We start from the raw sequence: 1648 nt of genomic DNA on the forward strand, positions 1-1648 counted from the left end.
CGCCGCGCCGTGGGCTCCGGGGACCAACGAAGAATGGTCAGGCTCCGAAGTCAAGAGCAGAGGGGCAGGCGAGGTCAGCGCTGCCGAGACGGGAGGCAGAGGCATCACACGGGCATGCTGTCTTCACCCGCGGGAGGGGGGCACGCCCCTTTCTGTCCTCAGGCCACCGCCCTAAGAAGCTCGGCCGCCAGAGAAGGGAGGGGTCCTCACCTCCCGAGGGCGAGGCTCCCGCACCAGAGGCGGCCGTCTGAAGGTGGCGGACAGCCCTCGCGGCGGCCTCCGAGGTTGTCCCGGTGATGAATCAGCAGCAGCAGCAGCGCCGTCCGGATACCTTGTGCCTCCCCTCCATGCAGGACCAGTGGCCCGCTGCTGTCAGACAGCTAGGCGACTGAGCTGGGCACCGCATCGTCGTGGCCCGAAGTCGTCTTCTCCGAGCGCCCCGCCCCTACCCAGCTCTTGGCTGCCGCCAGGACTAGTTCAGCACCACCAGACGGCGGACAGCGCCCGCGAGCGGGTGGAGAAGGAGTCGACGTCGATTCCCGGTGTGCTCCGCCAGCCGGGCTGCTGCGCTGCCACGGCCACCTCGGCATCCCCCGGCCCGGAGGTCGTTGCCGTCCCGCTCCCCGGCCGCTGCTCGCGGAGCTGCCACCTCGCAGGCGGATATCGACCCGCGTCCCCGACTCGTCTAGCCAGCTCCGATTCCTGCAGCGCCCCTGACCTTGGCCGCACCACGCTGCCGCGGCGGGCGGGGAGCGAGCGCCCGCTGGTTCGGGGATCCCCTCCCGGCCCCGCCGCCTCCCGCGCCCGCCGCGCCGAGCGCCCAGGAGTTGTAATTTCCAGAGCGAGAGTAACGGGGCTGGGGGGCGGGGAGCCAGGCGTCAGCTCAGCGAATGAGGGCTCGCCACTCGCTGCTGGCAGTCAGGGGCCGGTCGGAGGGCTGCGCGGAGAGGATCATTGTGGAGAGCAGCTCGCGATTCGGAGGGAGACTGCACGGTGAATTAGCACGGCGCCCCGCCCTGCATGCCAAAGCGCCCCTGGCCCGCTCCCGCCCTGCCCACTCCGGGCCACCAAGCAAGCGTAAACAGCGGCCGCTAAAAGGCCAACCGCTTGGAAAAAAGGCCCGGCAGAGCAGTGCGACAGTCGCTTCCTAAATCTATTTCCCCGCAAAACCTTTCAAAGCACAAAATGTCGGACAGCCTCGCGCCAAAGGGCGAGGTTTGATTTACGTATTGTGCCACAAGCTTGCTTTTTTTTTTTTTTTTTTTTTTTTTTTGTCTCCTCTGTTCTACCGAGGCTGGTCGTGGACGACGAGGCCAGGAGCGGAGAGGACCTGGCGGAGAAACCGTGAAGGTTGCCAAACCCAAGCTCTTGCTCGCGGCTGGGAGAGGCAGGAGGCGGCGAGTAGGTGTTCGCTTTATGAATGGGAGCTTCCTGCTACGCCGCCGCCCTCCAGCGCGCCTGGCGGTCTGGCTCCTCCCGCCAACCGCCCGGCTTGTCCTCTCCTCCGCCGCCCCCGGTAGTGCCAGCTACCCGGAGAAGGGAAGGGCGCGCTGGGCGTGGAGCTCAGGGCGGGTCGGGGAAGGGAAGATCTCGCTGGGGCGGGAAGAGCGTGTGGAGCTAAAGGCGCCACGCGGTCCTCTCTTCCTGT

The sequence above is a fragment of the Alexandromys fortis genome, unplaced genomic scaffold (genome assembly GCF_014885135.2).
Source record: "Alexandromys fortis isolate MF-2015 unplaced genomic scaffold, M_Fortis_MF-2015_v1.1 scaffold_12, whole genome shotgun sequence".
Taxonomy (NCBI): domain Eukaryota; kingdom Metazoa; phylum Chordata; class Mammalia; order Rodentia; family Cricetidae; genus Alexandromys; species Alexandromys fortis.